This window comes from Schistocerca gregaria, chromosome 9 (assembly GCF_023897955.1).
Source record: "Schistocerca gregaria isolate iqSchGreg1 chromosome 9, iqSchGreg1.2, whole genome shotgun sequence".
NCBI lineage: Eukaryota > Metazoa > Arthropoda > Insecta > Orthoptera > Acrididae > Schistocerca > Schistocerca gregaria.
The window spans coordinates 212,730,389-212,749,015 of record NC_064928.1 but is presented as its reverse complement, the minus strand read 5'-3'; the positions used below and the strand labels follow the sequence as shown (position 1 = coordinate 212,749,015).

The window sequence follows — 18,627 nt, the reverse complement described above, 5'->3', positions numbered from 1 at the left end:
TCAGTTTAGCTATATAGGCCGACCGAAGAAAAGTACACGACCTTCATAGTTAAGCTGAGGTACATGATGCTAGTGTTATGTACGTCGCTTTTTTTGCTTTCTCTAGTACTAGTATCCTGTACTTCAGCTGACCTACATTATAGAAGATACGAATCAATTGCAGAGGAAACAGCAATTGGAACGACTCACTATCAGACAGAGGTATAATTCAGAACATGTTCACAAGTGAGTTAAAATTACCACAAGCAACAAAAAGCGTGCACAATATCCGTCTCTTAATAACACATTCATTTATTTCTATTTTCGATTATGAAGATTATTATTATTATTATTATCTATGGCTAAAAAATAAACAAATTCATATTTATGAGTAAAATATGACGTCACTGGTCAAAGCCAGCAAGTTGTATCCCATTCTTCAAATTACCTCAAAAGCGTCATTAACCGGTTCTTTCTAAAATTGCTGCCAGCAGAGAGCAGCGCTTGGCTCAGCGAGGATGAATCAGCACAACGCCTACGCTCGTGGCGGACGTACACTTGAGTAGAGACAAGTTGCAGAAGCATCGGTGGTTCAGTGGTAGAATGCTCGCCTGCCACGCGGGCGGCCCGGGTTCGATTCCCGGCCGATGCAATACTTTTTCTCTACGCAAATTCGCAGCTACCTTAATATCCTGACGAAATTTTCACCTACTGCTTCGAGTCTCTTCGTAGGTCGTTAGGAGGGAACCTGCTTGATTGCACTACAACTGAGTTGCAGTTAAATGCAACACAATGGGGACAAAGAATTTGTGTATTCTATTTCTCGAGCAGTTAACAACTGAGACCAACGTTATACCTCTAGCAATGTTTTTTTTTCTTTCTTTTTTTAATTTGTGGTAAGGTTTTATGGGACCAAACTGCTGAAGTCATCAGTTCCTAAGCTTACACACTACTTAATCTAACTTAACGCTGAGGACAACACCCACACTCATGCCCGTGGAAGGACTGGAACTCTGATGAAGGTCTATTTCAGTTTCTATCAATCTGCCTTGGCCAGACAGAGATTTTCTATCAGATAGCAACTTTCCTTTCATTTCTCTTCGTAGCTTTCTCAATCTAGCCCCATGTCAACAACAACAAATCCACTACCAACAGCGACATTGTTAACAAAAAAAATTTGCATCACCAGGAAGCGTGCTATGTGGTAGTTTCTTCTCTGAAGAACGGATACAAAGATTACTTCCCAATCTGACTTGCTTTGTTGGTGAATTGATTACCACGGAATTTCCTTCTATTGAATTTCTTGATGCATGGCACAGTTCGTATTTATTGTTACACTAAAGGATATGTACTTCCACAACAAACATTCAGTAACACGTTAACACACTGCTTCAGCGAAACAAAAGTAAATACTAGCAAAGATAATCATTTACATAAGTATAATCGCTGGAAACTAGAAGTTCACAGTACTTTTTGATATAATACTGGTTCCTAAAACAGAAGTAAAGGGGGTGTGGTGGCAAACATAACCGTAACATTAAAATTTTGTATATATAGGTCATTTTTCATTTGAAAGCCATAATGTATGTATCAATGCAATCAGGAAAGACTATAGAATTTAATAAAGTCATAAAAAATTTCGATTTTTCCCCCATTTATAAGTACCCTGTATCCTTAACATAATATATTACTATCAAAATCATAAGACAAGCAGACATAATATTGTTTAATTTTTGCATGAAAATGCACTACACGTTATACGAGTGTACTCTACTACGAGACTTGGAAGGGAGGCGAGACAGGGAGTTATCTCTAACACATGCTGTATGAAGTTCTTACCATTTTGACCCATTTTAAACTTGAGCTTAAACTCACCAATGAAATACTTTTTTGTGAGATGCTTTGCTAGACTCGGTTCGTAAATTACATCTAAAATGTCTTCATTACCGTAAGGTCTTCAACAATTCTTGTACCAGGTGTATGAGCAGATGTTTTTAGACGTGGTACCGTAATGTGTATACACATCAGTGTACTTCTGGTTTTCTTACTGCATTGCTCAGTCTTCCCACAAACACACCGATTGTTTTCTGGATAGCTGTAAATTCACAAGTAATTGGACTATTCCTGTCAGTGTAAACTAACGGTTTAGTGTCTACAACTCCACACTTCAGCAGCTGATCTGCTATCTCCCTAACAGCTATTGTTATTAATCTACAAATGGGGCAAACACTGATATAATGTTATTCAGTACACCATCCTCAGTAACCAACAAAAATTACTCCCTGTATAATGAGAAGTGGCGTGATTTCTTTTGGAACTTCATACTTGATATTTCTTACCTGTCTTACCTTTTACTGTTATTTTTCAGAGTCTTCTTCATCCTCTCTTTCAACAATGACGCAACAATTATGAGTCTTGATCGATTTAAATTTCATTTTGTGAGTCCTGGGTTTTTAGTATCTGATAACTTCTTTTTTATTTCTTGGGCCACTTTATTGTCTGCGAGTGTAATAAAAACAGATTTGTATGTTTGCTTTATTCAGCACCCTTTTGACCTGAACAGTGGTTGTTGATATTCTCTGTTGCGATAGCAGTAGTTAGAGTAGTAATAGGAGACGTAATGCTAGCAGTTGTTTTACTCGTCTGTAGATCACTTTTAGGAGGATGCGGGACAGGTCTTGGTATTACGATTTTTAAGAAGAACAAAAGTAAACTAATTCATATATAAAGTCATTTACGTATTTACAGGTCTAGTTTGACAATGTTACCACAGTAGTCAGCTGGTCGTAGCCTTATAGTGGGAAACATCGCGGAACTTACCTACAATAATTTAGGGACACCATAGAAAATGTAAATCAGGTTGGCCATATTCCTGAATACAAATCCAGTCTGTTTGCAACAGTGTTACTTCTTTGGTTTATCCCTAGTGTACAATAGTTTTGCAAAGAAACTATTTAATAACAAAAAATGCTAGTGGTACAGTGTTCATTCATTTCTAATTCCAACCTACCGCACACACTACACACACTACTCTCTATACACACATTATTTTATTATGTTTCACTACGTACACAGCCAGTAGATGTCGTGGCCATAGGGACGGTGTTTGGTTTCCGCTTTATGCATCTCGAATTCCTACTTGCTAGCCCGAAAAACGGTATCAACATCTCTCTTCTAACGATGGAGTGTAGAGCTCAGAAAGAGGATAAGGTCTTAGTATTATACTTCGAATAGTTTTAGGAGCAAGATTTTTCAGAAAAGGAAAAAAAAATAGGAAGGAAAACATTGAGTGAAAGTGTTTTGTGAAGTCATAGACAATTTATTGTCGTTATTATCACAGGGGTCAAATACAGGGAGCGAAAGGCACATCAGAAACATTCGAGATTGAGACAGGCCTCACACAAGGGGATACTCTCTCATGTGTTCTACATCTACATGACTACTCTGCAATTCACATTTAAGTGCTTGGCAGAGGGTTCATCGAACCACAATCATACTATCTCTCTACTATTCCACTCCCGAACAGCGAGCGGGAAAAACGAACACCTAAACCTTTCTGTTCGAGCTCTGATTTCTCTTATTTTATTTTGATGATCATTCCTACTTATGTAGGTTGGGCTCAACAAAATATTTTCGCATTCGGAAGAGAAAGTTGGTGACTGAAATTTCGTAAAAAGTTCTCGCCGCGACGAATAACGTCTATGCTGTAATGACTTCCATCCCAACTCGTGTATCATATCTGCCACACTCTCTCCCCTATAACGCGATAATACAAAACGAGGTGCCCTTCTTTGCACCCTCTCGATGTCCTCCGTCAATCCCACCTGGTAAGGATCCCACACCGCGCAGCAATATTCTAACAGAGGACGAACGAGTGTAGCGTAAGCTGTCTCTTTAGAGGACTTGTTGCATCTTCTAAGTGTCCTGCCAATGAAACGCAACCTTTGGCTCGCCTTCCCGACAATATTATCTATGTGGTCCTTCCAACTGAAGTTGTTCGTAATTTTAACACCCAGGTACTTAGTTGAATTGACAGCCTTGAGAATTGTACTATTTATCGAGTAATCGAATTCCAACGGATTTCTTTTGGAACTCATGTGGATCATCTCACACTTTTCGTTATTTAGCGTCAACTGCCACCTGACACACCATACAGCAATCCTTTCTAAATCGCTTTGCAGCTGATACTGGTCTTCGGATGACCTTACTAGACGGTAAATTACAGCATCATCTGCGAACAGTCTAAGAGAACTGCTCAGATTGTCATCCAGGTCATTTATATAGATCAGGAACAGTAGAGGTCCCAGGACGCTTCCCTGGGGAACACCTGATATCACTTCAGCTTTACTCGATGATTTGCCGTCTATTACTACGAACTGCGACCTTCCTGACAGGAAATCACGAATCCAGTCGCACAACTGAGACGATACCCCATAGCTCTGCAGCTTGATTAGAAGTCGCTTGTGAGGAACGGTGTCAAAAGCTTTCCGGAAATCTAGAAATACGGAATCAACTTGAGATCCCCTGTCGATAGCGGCCATTACTTCGTGCGAATAAAGAGCTAGCTGCGTTGCACAAGAGCGATGTTTTCTGAAGCCATGCTGATTACGTGTCAATAGATCGTTCCCTTCGAGGTGATTCATAATGTTTGAATAGAGTATATGCTCCAAAACCCTACTGCAGACCGACGTCAATGATATAGGTCTGTAGTTAAATGGATTACTCCTACTACCCTTCTTGAACACTGGTGCGACCTGCGCAATTTTCCAATCTGTAGGTACAGATCTATCGGTGAGCGAGCGGTTGTATATGAGTGTTCTTTTCAATGTCATCTTAGAGAAAGTAATAAGAGAGTGTAGGCGACAGGAGTGGGCTGGAGTTGAGTTGGAGGGAAACTTCAATTGTCTCGCATTTGCACATGACGTAGTACTATTAAGTGAACCAAAGCACGAGTTGAAAGAAATGTACCAGAAAATGGACAATATGCACAGAAGGTAGGGCTCAAAGTGAATCGAGACAAAACAGAGTTCACGCAATTAGGAAGGAAACAAGAGCGGGTAGAATTTCTTGAGATAGATGGTAGGAGGTTCAAGAGAGTAGACCAATTCAAATACTTGGTATCTTGGTTTACCACGGCCAACAAAATAAAAATGGACATCAAAGAAAGAATAGCAGTGGGAACGAAATGCATGTCTTCCCTAAGAGAGACGCTTGGTTGGTTCTAAATCGATCTCAGTGAACACTAACATGAAAATCTACAACACAGTGATTTGTCCAGCAGTAACGTACGGTTCAGAAACATGGAGCATGACTAAGCGAGAAAGGGACAAACTATTAATATTTGAAAGAAGATAACGGAGCATGGACGAGGAGGAAAAACGAGGAAATCTACCTTCTGATGCGACAACCAACTATCCTACAGAAGATAAAGAGCAAAAGAATACAATGGGTGGGCCATGTAGCCCGTATTCCAGATGGAAGACAGGCGAAGATGGCCTAGCGGGGAAACCAAACTCCAAACGCCCCACTGGACGACCAAGGCAGCGCTGGATGGACGACCTGGCGAAGGGCCCAGCAGCCCTGGGAATTGAAGACTCCTGGAGGAACCGGGCACAAAACAGGAAGGAATGGAGGCAGTTTGTGGAAGCAGCGCGTGGCCTGCAGGGCCTGCGATCGCTGAATATCTCTCTATCTATCTAACTTCGTGAATCACTCTGCATATTAACAAAAAACAAATTACATTAATGAGGCCAAATTTGTCGTGTTACTAGAGCAAACACGCCTTCAAAAACAGAAAAACATTCGAAATTGCCTTTCTGGCGCTGTTATTCGTGTTTAAGACAGCTGCTGCTTGCAGAAGACAGAAACAACGAACAAGAAGCGATCGTAAACAGTAGTCTACTAATGTTACGAGCTATTTAAGATGGCGGCACGCCACGCCAGGACTGCCTTTAAAACAACGCACAACGTAAGCCAATAGCATCACTCCGTTCTTTTTTTTATCTCAATGGTGGGGAGGATCCAGGCGTCAAGGAAGACATATTCGCGCCCGCACGAATGCTTTGTACGCCATTCCGGCTGCGAAGCTTCGAGGGACGCCTCTCCGCGACATAGCAGAGAATTGAGCCTCCTGTATGGGAGATCTAAAGCTTACTGGAAAGAGAATTAATTTCTTTGGCAAGAGTCTGGCTGGTGGCGAGACGCCAGAGCAGTCAAGCACGTCGCTATTCAATAACAAAGTACGCCCCTCGCGCAGTGCGGTCTGATGGCGCCTTAAGAAGCGGGGCAGAACAAATGACTCTCCTAAGTAAGCGCTCGGAATTGTCTCGGGAACGAGAAGACTTCTTTGTAGGTTCCGACGCAAGCCTAACAATAGGATGTTTTCCAAAAGGTTTTTCAGTTCTCAGTATGAAGTCGCCAGGGAGTTGTTTGCGCCGACACGTTTTGTCTCCCTCGCACATTGCCCTTTGCTCACTCTTCTTTTAAGCGGAAATTTTCCTTTCGACTTTACTAGGACGAGGTGGCAGAAAGACGGTATTTCACTGTCCCAGTGGCCAGTCGTCATAATTCCACATTGAGGGGATACGCCCTGAAAGCAGTCGCTCGCCCTGACTGACAGATAACCTTTTGCGACAACATGATTCGCTAAACGCAAGCCTGTTTGTTTTCGTACGCAGAGCAAGTTGTTCCCAGAAGCGGAGTAAACAGATAGGAGGGTTCTGGTGGTAGTAACGGACGGAAGCATATGTGAGGCGCTGTGGTGGAAGGAAGTAAAGGTTTCTAGTATCCGGTTCGACAGCAGGCATATACACTACTGGGCATTAAAATTGCTACACCACGAAGATGTGCTACAGACGCGAAATTTGCTGCTCGCGTTGGTCGAGATCCAATGACTGTTAGCACAATATGGAATCGGTGGGTTCAGGAGGTAATACAGAACGCCGTGCTGGATACCAACGGCCTCGTATCACTAGCAGTCAAGATGACAGGCATCTTATCCGCATGGCTGTAACGGATCGTGCAGCCACGTCTCGATCCTTGAGTAAACAGATGGGGACGTTTGCAAGACAACAACCATCTTCACGAACAGCTCGACGACGTTTGCAGCAGCATGGACTATCAGCTCGGAGACCGTGGCTGCGGTTAACTTTGACGCTGCATCACAGACAGAAGTGCCTACCATGGTGTACTCGACGACGAACCTGGGTGCAAGAATGGCAAAACGTCATTTTTTTGGATGAATCTAGGTTCTGTTTACAGCATAATGATGGTCGCATCCGTGTTTGGCGACATGGCGGTGAATCCACATTGGAAGCATGTAATCGGCATCGCCATACTGGCGTATCACCATTGATGATGGTATGGTGTGCCATTGGTTACACGTCTCGGTCGCCTCTGGTTCGCATTAACGGCACTTTGAACAGTGGACGTTACATTTCAGATGTGTTACGATCCGTAGCTCTACCCTTCATTCGATCCCTGCGAAACCCTACATTTCAGCAGGATAATGCACGATCGCATGTTGCAGGTCTTGTACGGGCCTTTCTGGATACAGAAAATGTTCGACTGCTGCCCTGGCCAGCACATTCTCCAGAACTCTCACCAATTGAAAACGTCTGGTCAATGGTGGCCGAGCAACTGGCTCGTCACAATGCGCCATTCTAGCTCTGTTTGACTCAATGCCCAGGCGTATCAAGGCCTTTATTACGGGCAGCGGTGGTTGTTCTGGGTACTGATTTCTCAGGATCTATGCACCCAAATTGAGTAAAAATGTAATCACATGTCAGTTCTAGTATAATATATTTGTCCAATGAATACCTGTTTATCATCTGCATTTCTTCTTGGTTATTTATTATTTGGCGCCGCTTTTGACGTCGTTGTTTGTTTCTACTCCACAACTCGGAAGTCCTACACCGCGGAGGTCCTGCTGTTCAATGTTGTTTCGGCTGCGCTCTAGACTTAGAATCCGAAAGCTATACTGGAACTCAGACTTCAACGTTTACTAGGCTTAGTATGACAACTGACGTGATTTCCGCTGGAATTCTGCATTTCACTTGTACTTCCTGGACAATGGTATAACAACCATCAATTTATGTAATTGGGGCTTGGTAACTTGGCGGCTGTGTCAACAAACTGTAGAACGGTGATATACTTATTGTGTTATTCCTAGCTATAACAGATATGAACCGTGGACCTTCCGTTGGTGGGGAGGCTTGCGTGCCTCAGCGATACAGATAGTCGTACCGTAGGGATATGTGTTGAGAGGCCAGACAAACGTGTGGTTCCTGAAGAAGGGCAGCAGCCTTTTCAGTAGTTGCAGGGGCAACAGTCTGGATGATTGACTGATCTGGCCTTGTAACAGCAACCACAATGGCCTCTCTGTGCTGGTACTGCGATTGGCCGAAAACATGGGGAAACTACAGCCGTAATTTTTTCAGAGGACATGCAGCTTACTGTATGGTTAAACGATGATCGTGTCGTCTTGGCCAAAATATTATGGGGGTGAAATAGTCTCCCATTCGGATCTCCGGGCGGGGACTACTCAGGAGGACGTCGTCATCTGGAGAAAAAAAATACTGGCGTTCTACGGATTGGAGTCTGGAATGTCAGATTTCTTAATGGGGAAGGTAGGTTAGGAAATTTAAAACATTGAAATGGATAAGTTAAAGTTAGGTATGGTAGGAATTAGTGAAGTTGGGTGGCAGGAGGAACAAGGCTTCTGGTCAGGTGAATACAGGATAATAAATAAAAAATCAAATAACGGTAATGCAGGAGTGGGTTTAATAATGAATAAAAAAATAGTGAAGCGGGTAACTTACTACGAACAGCATACTGAACGCAGTATTGTAGCCAAGATAAACACGAAGCCCGCGCCTACCACAGTAGTACAAGTTTATATGCCAACTAGCTCCGCATATGACGATGAGATTGAAGAAATATATGATGAGATAAAAGAAATTATTCAGATATTTAAGGGAGGCAGACATTTAGTAGTCATAGGGGACTGGAAAAGGAAGAGAAGGAAAAGTAGTAGGTGAATATGGACTGGGGAAAAGGAATGAAAGGAGGGAATGAAAGGGGAAGACGTCTGGTAGAATTTTGCTCAGAGCATAACTTAATCATAGCGAACACTTGTTTTAAGGATTAAGGATTATGAAAGAAAGCTGTATTTATGGAAAAGGCCTGGAGACACTGGAAGTTTTTAGATAGGTTATATAATGGTAAGAGAGAGATTCAGCAACCAGGTTTTAAATTGTAAAAGATTTCGAGATGTGGACTCTGACCACAATTTATTGGTTATGAACTGTAAATTTAAAATGAAGAAACTGCAAAAAGGTAGGAATTTAAGGAGATGGGACCTGGATGAACTGAGAGCAACAAAGAGAAGTTGTACGGAGTTTCAGAGGCAGTATTAGGGAACGATTGACAAGAACAGTGGAAAGAAATATAGTAGAAGAAGAATGGGTAGCTTTGAGGAATGAAATAGTGAAGGCAGAGGAGGATCAAGTAGGTAAAAAGACGAAGGCTTGTAGAAATCCTTGGGTAGCAAAAGAGATATTGAATTTAATTGATGAAAGGAGAAAATATAAAAATGCAGTTAATGAAGCAGGCAAAAAGGAATACAAACGTCCCAAAAATGAGATCGACAGGAAGTGCAAAATGGCTACGCAGGGATGGCTGGAGGACAAACGTAAGCATGTAGAGGCGCATATCGCGGTTGTAAAACATTAACACGAATTCCTTACAGATGTATGGAAAAACGGGTAGAAGCTACCTCGGGGAAGATCAGTTAGGATTCCGTTGAAACGTTGGAACTCGCGAGGCAACATTGACCCTAAGACTTGCCTTAGAAGATAGATTGAGGAAAGGTAAACCTACGTTTCTACCTTCCGTACACTTAGAGAAAACATTTGACAATGTTGACTGAAATACTCTTTTTCAGATACTAAAGGTTGCAGTGGTAAAATACAGGGAGCGAAAGGCTATTTACAATTTGTACAGAAACCAGATGGCAATTATAAGGGTCGAGAGGCATGAAAAGGAAGCAGTGGTGGGAAGGGAGTGAGCCAGGGATGTAGCATATCCCAAATGTTATACAATCTGTATATTGAGCAAGCAGTAAAGGAAACAAAAGAAAAATTAGGAGTAGGAATTAAAATCCATGGAGAATAAATAAAAATTTTGAGGTTAGCCGATGACATTTTAATTCTGTCAGAGACAGCAAAGGACCTGGAACAGCAGCTGATCGTAATTGACAGTGTCTTGAAAGTAGGATATAAGATGAATATCAACAAAAGCAAAACGAGGATAATGGAATGTAGTCGAATTAAATCAGGTGATGCTGCGGGTATCAGATTACGAATGAGACACTTGAAGTAGTAAATGAGTTTTGCTACTTGAGGAGTAAAATAACTGATGATGGTCGAAATAGAGATGACATAAACCGTAGACTGGCAATGGCAAGGAAAGCGTTCCTGAAGAAGAGAAATTTGTTAACATAGAGTATGGATTTAAGTGTCAGGAAGTCTTTCGTGGAAGTGTTTGTGTGGAGTGTAGCCATCTATGGAAGTGAAACATGGACAATAAACACTTTAGACAAGAAGAGAATAGAAGCTTTCGAAATGTGGTGCTACAGAAGAATGCTAAAAATTAGGTGGGTAGATCACGTAACTAATGAAGAGTTACTGAACAGAATTAGGGCGAAGAGGAATTTATGGCACAATTTGACTAGAAGAAGGGATCGGTTGGGAGGACATGTTATGAGACCTCAAGGGATCACTACTTTAGTACTGGAGGCAAGCGTGAAGGGTAAAAAACGTCGAGGGAGACCAAGATATGAATACAGTAACCAGATTCAGAAGGATGTAGGATGTAGTAGTTATTTGGAGATGAAGAGGCTTGCACCGGGTTGAGTAGCATTGAGAGCTGCATCAGTCCAGTCTGTGGACTGAAGACCACAACAACAACAACAACAGATATTATCTTAATTATTTGTTGTCCTTCATCCACGCACCAACCCAGCATAATCTTGTACAATTCAGCAGTCCAAACATTAGATGTAATAAATAGTAAGCATTTGTACTAATAGTTCGCCCTCTGTACTTATATAGTCGCCTGTCCGTTCTACTAATGTTTCAACGATGCCAGTTCTAGAAACTGAAGGTATCTCACCATATTGAGACCTGCCAAGAAATGTCATAACTGTGACATAGTTAGGATTTTGGAGAGTCGGTGTTGCTTTCACCCATTAGTATTCTTTCCCAGCACTGGAACACATGGTCTTGATAGTTTGAATGTAGTCTTACCATTACTCGTCTCCATTACTTGTGTGAAATTGGTGTGGTTTAGACGACGATGCATTTTGTACTGCGGTGTGATGTTGGGAAGGAAGTTGATTATGTCCCGTTCAGGTCCACACAATTGGGTAATAACTAATAACTGCCTGATATCAACTCAAATCATTGTGCTGTGACGGAGGTTAATTTTATGTCGGGATACTAGCTTAGGAATGCTTGCTAGTATTACTCCACGAGTAGGTAACCGATTGCATGCTTGTATTACTGCACGAGTAGGTATCCGATTGCATGCTTGTATTACTGCACGAGTTGGTATCCGATTGCATGCTTGTATTACTGCACGAGTAGGTATCCGATTGCATGCTTGTATTACTGCACGAGTTGGTATCCGATTGCATGCTTGTATTACTGCACGAGTAGGTATCCGATTGCATGCTTGTATTACTGCACGAGTAGGTATCTGATTGCATGCTTGTATTACTGCACGAGTAGGTATCCGATTGCATGCTTGTATTACTGCACGATTAGGTATCCGATTGCATGCTTGTATTACTGCACGAGTTGGTATCCGATTGCATGCTTGTATTACTGCATGAGTAGGTATCCGATTGCATGCTTGTATTACTGCACGAGTAGGTATCCGATTGCATGCTTGTATTACTGCACGAGTAGGTATCCGATTGCATGCTTGTATTACTGCACGAGTAGGTATCCGATTGCATGCTTGTATTACTGCACGAGTAGGTATCCGATTGCATGCTTGTATTACTGCACGAGTAGGTATCTGATTGCATGCTTGTATTACTGCAAGAGTAGGTATCCGATTGCATGCTTGTATTACTGCACGATTAGGTATCTGATTGCATGCTTGTATTACTGCACGAGTTGGTATCCGATTGCATGCTTGTATTACTGCACGAGTAGGTATCCGATTGCACGCTTGTATTACTGCACGAGTTGGTATCCGGTTGCATGCTTCGACTCAGGAAGGCGCTCAATGCTTGTTATCACTAAATGCTTGGAAGCTGTTTATTCTGTCTGTGATTGCTTTTTTCAATTCCGTGCTGTAATAAATTCTTCGTTGGAATTGGTCATTAAGTGTAAGACTTTTATTCTTTTTTTGTTTTATTTATTTATTTATTTTGTGGGTCATCACTCTTCTGACACTTGCAACCTGCGTCAGCAATTATTTACTGGATGTGTTTCAATGTCTTCTTCTACAGTTTTCACTTTCTGTTGCTTCCTATAGTATCATTAAGCTTATTCCCTAATGCCTGTAGTGTCATGAATGTTATTCACTGATGCCTTAACCCCCATGTCCTATCATACTGTCTTTTCTTGTTGTCAATGTTTTCTATATATTCCTTTCCTTCCAGCTTCTGCCGAGAACCTCCTCATTCCTTACCTTATCAGTCCACCAAATTTTCAACATGTATCACCACATTTCAAATGATTCGATTCTCTTTTGCTGTGGTTTTCCCAAAGTCCGCGTTTCACTGCCATCCAATGCTGTGGTCCTAACGTACATTCTCAGAAATTTCTTTCTCAAAATTAAGGCCCTTGTTTGATACCAGTAGACGTCTCTTGGCAGGGAATGCCTTTTTGACAGTGCTACTCTGTTTTTTTATCTCCACCTTGCTCCGGACATCAAGGGTTGTTTTTGCTGCCTAGGTAGCACATTTCCTTGCCTTCGTCTACTACGTGATCCCCAATTCTGGTATTAAGTTTCTCGCTGCTCTCGTTTCTGCTGCTTCTCATTACTTTCGTCTTTCTTCCATTTACTCTCAGTCCATATTCTGCGCTCATTAGACGGCTCATTTCATTCAGCAGATCAAGTAGTTCTTCTGCACTTTCACTCAGGATAGCAATGTCATCAGCTAATCGTATCGTTGATGTCCTTTCACCTTGAATTTTAAATTCACTCCTGAACTTTTATTTTATTTCCGTCATTGCTTCTTCGATGAACAAATGGAACAGTAGAGGCGAAAGGCTACATCCATATCTTAAACCCTTTTTAATCCGTGCACTCTCTTAATGTTCCTTCTTGTCTCTTGTACATATTGTATAGTACCCGTCTTTCCCTACAGCTTACCTCTCTTTTTCTCATACTTTCAAACATCTTGCACCATTTTACGTTGTCCAACGCCGACATTTTTCTTTTCCATTCCTCTACTTAATATTCTCGTTAGTACCTTGGAGACATGAGCTGTTAAGCTGATTCTGCGATATATCTCGGACTTGCCTTTTGTTGCTGCTTCTGCAATTATATAGATGATGTTTTTCCGAAAGTCAGGTGGTATATCGCCAATTTCATACATTCTACACATCGGCGTGAATGGTCGTTTTGTTGGCAGTTCCCCCAATGATTTTAGAAATTCTGTTGGAATGTTATCTATCCCCTGTGTCTTATTCTATCTTAAGTCAGCCAAAGCTCTCTTAAATTCCCCTATATCTTCTATAACGATCCTGTTTCTTCTTCTGTCGTGTCATCAGGCAAGTCTTCCCCCTCACAGAGGCCTTCAATGTACTCTTTCCACCTATCCGCGCTCTGCTCTGCATTTAACAGCGAAAATCCCGTATCAGTCTTAATGTTACAAGCCTTGCTTTTAATCTCACCGAAGGTTGTTTTAACTACTGTGTGTAAAGCGTCATTCCTTCTAGCAGTCATTTGTCTTTCGACTTCTGCACATTTTCCATGAATCTATTTCGCCTTAGTTCCAATGTGACTTGTATATCTGTGTTACTGAATGTCCCTGAACATATTGTATTTCCTTTTCTCATCTATCAATTAAAGTATTTCTTCTGTTACCAATGGTTCTTTCGCAGTTACCTTTCATGTACTTACGTTTTTCTGTCTAACGTCTGTGATGGCCCTGTTTAGAGATGCCCATTCCTCTTTATCTAAACTACGTACTAAACTATTCATTTCCACAGTACCTATATATAGCCTCAGAGAACTTCAACCGTATCTCCTTAATACATTCGTATTCCACTTCTTTGCGCATTGGTTGTTCCTGATTAGTCTAGTCTATTCCTCATCATTACTAAATTGTTATCTGAGTCCTTACCGGCTCCTCGTTACGCCACACAATCCAATATCTAATTTCGGAATCCCTGCGTGACTACGATGTAATATAATTTTATCCTGTCTCATTCCAAGTATCCCTTCTCTCATGTGAGCCTTGGACAGAGTATTCGCTATTACTAGCTGAAATTTATTGCGCAAGGCAATTAGTCTTCCTGCCTACCTGGTTGTAAAGTTTTTATATTGTCTTCAAAATCAGTAAATTCTTGGTTAAATTCACTTCTTACGAATTCATTTGCTAGAACCGTTTTTTTCTTTGTAGTTGATGTATTTGGGTGTGCCATGCCCATGGACTGTCACCACTTCGTGTCACGAAGTGTCATAGCCATTGTAACGAATCTCCACTCAACTACAGAGCCAGCACTGAAAATTATAAGTAATTAAAAAAGTATACACTGATCATACAATGAAGGCTTTCACGACCGGATGTTTCAGCTGCTGAGAATTCTTCCGCGTTGTATGGCCGTGGTCCATGGAACTCTTCAAACCCTGACGTTTCGTCCAAAGCTACGTTGGACATCTTCGGAGGTGCTCCTGGTTGTGCTGAGTCTTGCCGACAGATGAGCCGGAAGTCGAAGAGTGGCCTAAATAGCAGAGATAACCTTTTCAAAGATGAAAGTTTTTAACTAACGATCGTAGTACGTCAAAGATAAAAAACATCTCATCTATTCTGTAGCGCCACTGTCCATATATCACTAAGTTTGGTGGCTTCTTCTTTTCTGTTAAAATTATCCCCGTGTTTACATATTTCGATGGCTTCTCTATATAGCTGTGGATAATAGTTCGTCATAGTACATAAAATTCAGTTTCCGAAAATTTCACTAAGTGATCACCTGATTGAAGAGCATGTTCCGCCACGTCTGATTTCTCTGTTTTCCCTAGTTGACAAAGACTTTTATGTTCCTTCAACAGTGTATTCACACTTCTCTTTGTAGTTCCACTGTAGAACTTGCCACACGTACACGGAATCTTACTTTACTGGCCCCTTAAAACTGCTACACCAAGAAGAAATGCAGATGATAAACTGGTATTCATTGGACAGATATACTATACTAGAACTCACTTGTGATTACATTTTCACGCCATTTGGGTGTATAGATCCTGAGAAATGAGTACCCAGAAGAATCACCTCTGGCCGTAATAACGGCCTTGATACGCCTGGGCATTGAGTCAAACAGAGCTTGGATTGCGTGTACAGGTACAGCTGCCCATGCAGCTTCTACACGACACCACAGTTCATCAACAGTAGTGATGGCGTATTGTGACAAGCCAGTTGCTCGGCCACCATTGACCAGATGTTTTCAGTTGGTGAGAGATCTAGAGAATGTGCTGGCCAAGGCAGCAGTCGAACATTTTCTGTATCCAGAAAGGCCCGTACAGGACCTGCAACATGCGGTCGTGTATTATCCTGCTGAAATGTAGGGTTTAACGAGGATCGAATGGAGGGTAGAGCCACGGGTCCTAGAATTCTGAAATGTAACGTCCACTGTTCAAAGTGCAGTTAATGCGAACAAGAGGTGACCGAGACGTGTAACCAATGGCACCCTATACCAACACGCCGGGTGACACGGCAGTCACGCGATAACGAATACACGCTTGCAGTGTGTGTTCAACGCGATGTTGCCAAACACGCATGCAACCATCATTATGCTGTAAACAGACCCTCCATTCATCTCAAAATACTACGTTTGCCATTCGTGCACCCAGGTTCGTCGTTGAATACACCATCACATGCGCTTCTACCTGTGATGCAGCATCAATGATAACTGCAACCACAGTTTCCGAGCTGATAGTCCGTGCGGCTGCAAACGTCGTCGTTCGTGCAGACGGTTGTTGTGTTGCAAACGTCCCCATCTGTTGACTCAGGGATCGAGACGTTGCTGCACGATCCGTTACAGCCACGCGGATAAGATGCCTGTCATCTCGACTGCTAGTGATACGAGGCCGTTGGGATCCAGCACGGCGTTCCGTAATAGCCTCCTGAACCCACCGATTCCATATTGTGCTAACAGTCATTGGATCTCGGACAACGCGAGTAGCAATGTCACGATACGATAAACCGCAATCGCGATAGGCTACTATGTGATCTTCGTCACAGTCGGAAACGTGATGGTACGCGTTTCTCCTCCTTACACGACACATCACTACAACGCTTCACCAGGCAACGCCGGTCAACTGCTGTTTGTGTATGAGAAATCGGTTGGAAACTTTGCTCATGTCAGCGCGTTGTAGGTGTCGCCACCGGCGCCAACCTTGTGTGAATGCTCAGAAAAGCTAATCATTTGCATATCACAGCATCTTCTTCCTGTCGGTTAAATTTCGCGTCTGTTGAACGTCATCTTCGTCGTGTAGCAATTTTAATGGCCAGTAGTGTATCTCTGAATTTGAATACGCATGCCTATACAAGTTTCTTTGGGGCTTCAGTGTATTTCGGTAGCTGCTGTTCCTGACCGAGTGCCATTGGCGAGCAGTTTTACGCCTGACGCGACGAATAGCTGACCGCTTGTCAGGAACGCCTTGCTGTCAGCCGTCAGCACTTAGCGGGGCGAGCGGAAGGAAGCCACGCGCCGGCGGCGGCGGATAGAGCAATGGCCGCCCGCTCGGCCGCCGAACTTACCAACACGGCTGGCCAGAATACAGACACCAGTGAACATCTCTTCTCTTATTGCCACACGCCAGACCACTATTACACACGCACTAACTCCACAACAGCACACTGAACAGTTTTATTCTCTCGATTTCGCGCACTTAAAACTTCCATTTCATGACTTGTTTTCTTCTTCTTGTCAGTGACGGCTGTCGTGTAACAGGATATGAACATCAAACGTGGCTCTGAGCACTATGGGACTTAACATTTGTGGTCATCAGTCTCCTAGAACTTAGAACTGCTTAAACCTAACTAACCTAAGGACATCACACACACCCATGCCCTAGGCGGGATTCGAACCTGCGACGGTAGCGGTCGCTCTCTTCCAAACTGTAGCGCCTAGAACCGCTCGGTCACTCCGGCCGGCTAGTGGTGTAAGGACTGAATATAAATAGGAAGGAGTGCAATGATTTAGAAGACGACTTAGCAAACTCAGGGCACAATAGTCTCTATGCTTATCGGGACATATCTATGGTAACTGTTTATAGGCAAATGTTTAGCATGCAAGCATTCATCGCCGGTTCCAGACGACGCGACGAAAGTCCTTGGACAACAGGATCAGCATAATCAAGAACGACGAGTATAAATTGGTGAATTATATGGCACTTCAAAAAATACATCAGAGGTCTGAGAAATGCATGTTAATGTCACAAAATTATCACAGAACGTACAAAAATGAAATTTTATGTTATTTTATGTTAATTCCCTGAACATATTCTTGCCGAGAAGATATAGCTACTTCATAGGTTTCCATACAGTTTTACTGATTTTGTTTGCTGGTTTTATAGAACTAAACCTAAATCATACGAATGACCTGCTTGTCGGCAGAAATGTCGCAGTTACTCCTAATCCCTCGCCTACATCTCCACGACACTCGGCAATCCACACTTAAGTGCCTGACAGAGGGTTCACCGAACGACTACACTGTATTTCTCTTCTGTTTCACTTTTCGAACAGTCATGGGAGAAACCAACACTTAAATCTTTCTGTAAGAGCTCTAATTTCTTTCATTTTGTTATGATGATCATTTCTCCCTACGTTGGTGGGCGCCAACAAAATATTTACACATTCGGAGGAGAAAGATGGTATTGAAATTTCCTGAGAAAAGCTTGCTGCGACGAAAAATACCTGTTGTGTCAATGATTGCCACCGTAACTCGTGTATCATATGCGTGGTACTCTCTCCCTTATTTCGCGATAATACAAAACAAGCTGCCCTTCTTTGAACTTTTTCCATGTCCTCTGTCAGTCCTTTCGGGTGTGGATCCTGCTTTTCTTCTCTTCCTCAGAGTCTCGAGTTCCAGGAAGCTGACGCTGCGGTAATGTGCAAACGCTTAGTGATCGTCCTCACGGCCCCGCAAGATTACAGCTCGCGGCGTTTTTGTTTTCGGAAAAAAATCGGGGTGCTCTCCAACCTGCAGCTGCCGACGCATCCTACATGCTGGGTTTCCGTGATGCTTTTCTCCTGCTGCGAGCCTCTTGTGCAGCTTGCGAGCAGTTCACAACAAAGGCTAGCGGGACATGCTGTCCTTCACGGTCGGTCTGCATTGTCCTTTTCCCAGGCTCCGAAGGGGCTGGGCAGCGCGAGTAGACAGTCAAGCTGGTCCTCTTACCTGTGGG

General features: G+C 42.6%; 1 non-coding gene across 1 annotated transcript; it reads left to right on the top strand.

The window, feature by feature from the left end:
- Window positions 1-560: 560 nt before the first annotated feature.
- Window positions 561-631, top strand: Trnag-gcc (transfer RNA glycine (anticodon GCC)). Its single transcript has one exon. It is a non-coding gene; the product is annotated as a tRNA-Gly (tRNA).
- Window positions 632-18,627: the final 17,996 nt, after the last annotated feature.